The following is a 2,463-nucleotide window of genomic DNA, read 5'->3' on the forward strand; positions in this document are numbered from 1 at the left end:
GGCATTTAAGTAATGATGTAAGCATTCCACACTATGTGATCTGATGTATATACACTCCATTTGAGATATTTGTAAATCCTGACCTCTATGTACAAAAATGAATAAAAAATTATCTGAACTCTAGTTATATTGAAATGCCCATCCACGACTATGGGTGATGACAATGTTGAAATGATTCCATTGAATAGACGAATGACAGTGGATTATGCAGCAAATCATTTGCAAATCTGCATGGCTCTGCCTGTGAAAAACTCCAGAATAGACTTGGGTTTCAAAATGTTTGTGTGAGATGGGTATTAAAGCAACTAATGGAACAGCATCAACAGAAGCATTGGACATCTGCAAACAAAATTTGGACTGATAATCTAAGGAAGGTAAAAGTTTCTTTAAAAAAGTCATTAGTTGTGATGAGACATGAATTTATCACTAAAAACCTGAGAGAAAATGGCAAAGTATGAAATGGAAACATTCTCAGTTGCCAACCAAGAAAAAGTTCAAAAGCCAATAATAAACTGGAAAATTGCTGCTTACAATTTTCTGAGACTCTCAAGGAGACGTATTGGAACGCTATCAGCACAAAGTTTCAACAATAAACAGTGCTCATTATAGTTCAATGCTCACTGAAGTGCTGAAGTCTTAACTTTGGACTGCGATCCAAGGGCATTGTGATCTTACATGACAATGCACGTCCACACACCTCTGTACACACTGTTGACACACTGCAAAAACTTCATTTTGATGTATTAAATCATCCTCCCTATAGTCCTGATCTTGCTCCATTGGACTTTAACCCTTTTTGTCCTCTGAAAGCAGCCCTTCAAGGATAAAGCCTCACATCTGATGAAAAAATGAAGACAGCAGTGTATATATGGCTTACAGCTCAGTGTAAAGCATTTTCTAATAAGGGAATACAAAAGCTTGTTGACAGATGCTCAAAGTGTAGAAAATCAAGGAGATTATGTCAAAAAATGATTTATTTGTCTCATCTAAAAGTTGATTAAAATAAATTCTACAGCCAGAATGCAGATAATTTTTTAGTCCCCCTTGTATTAGTGGTGTTGTTGAAGAATATTGAAAGCTCTATGGACTGCCAGAGAACAAACAAATCAATCTTGAAAGAAGTATAGTCAGAGTACTCCTAAGAAGCATGTATTTTGGACAAGTTGTCAGAGGGACCATTCCCTACAGGGAGGACATGCTGCTTGGTAAAGTAGAGAATCTACAAAATAGAAGAAGACCCCAACAAGATGGGTTAACATAGAGACAGTAACAGTGGGCTCAAACATGATATTAATTATATGGATGGCACAGGACCAGGTTGTGTTTCATTTTGTAATACATTGTTGTTGTTGTTGTTAAGTGCCGTCAAGTCGGTTCCGACCCATAGCGACCCTGTACCAGGGTTTCCAAAGTTGTAAATCCTTACGGGAGTAGAAAGCCTCATCTTTCTCCCGCAGAGCTGCTGGTAGTTTCGTATGGCTGACCTTAAGGTTCGCAGCCTGATTCGTAACCACTGCGCTACCAGAGCTCACCTTTTGTTATACATAGGGTCAGTATAATTTAGAATGGCTTAATGGCATTTAACTACAATAACAAAAATGTATTAATGAGACTGGATTAAGGTGGGGTTCAAAATCCTTACTCAGGTCACAGCCCTAATTCAGTGTAATGGGGCATCTCATGAGATGTGGCCTGCATCACTTTTTATCCTAAAAGAGATAAAATGAGAGAGAAGTGAGCAGAGAGAGGTAGAATTCACTGAAAGCATGAAAGAAGAGCTGGAATGGAACAAGTCCTTTGCTGCTGACACCCTCCTAGAACCATGAGAAAAGTGATATCAAGATACATGGAGACCTCAAAGGAACACTGTGCCTGAAGATATGGATAGAAAATAAAACCTTCAACTAGAACCCACAATGAAAGCCTTCCACTAGAGTTAGTACCTTGAATTTGAACTTCTATCCTCCTAAGCCATTACAGGACAAATTTATGTTTGTTCAAGTCATCCACTTGTAGTATTTCTGTTATAGCAGCACAAGATATCTAAGATAACATCCCTTATCTCTCAAGGATACTTTAAGGCCCAACCAAGGTCTAGTAAATGCCAAGAATTTTGTCTTATGGATTGTGGTTGTTGTTATGTGCCATCAAGTTGGTATCGACCCATAGCAAAGTTATGCACAGCAGAATGAAACTCTGCCCAATTTGGGGCCAACCTCACTACTGTTGCCACGCTTGAGTCCATCGATGCTGTCACTTGGCCAGTCCATCTCGTTGGGGTCTTCCTCTTTTTCTCTGACCCTCCACCTTACCAAACATAATATCCTTCTCCAGTGACTGGTCCCTCCTGACAATATGTCCAAAGTACGAGTGACGAAATTTGGCCATCTTGGCCTCCACGGAGCACTCTGGCTGCACTTTTTCCAAAATGGAACTACTGGTTCTTTTGGCAGCCTTCAATAC

This window comes from Chrysochloris asiatica, unplaced genomic scaffold, assembly GCF_000296735.1.
Source record: "Chrysochloris asiatica unplaced genomic scaffold, ChrAsi1.0 scaffold00298, whole genome shotgun sequence".
Classification (NCBI taxonomy): Eukaryota; Metazoa; Chordata; class Mammalia; order Afrosoricida; family Chrysochloridae; genus Chrysochloris; species Chrysochloris asiatica.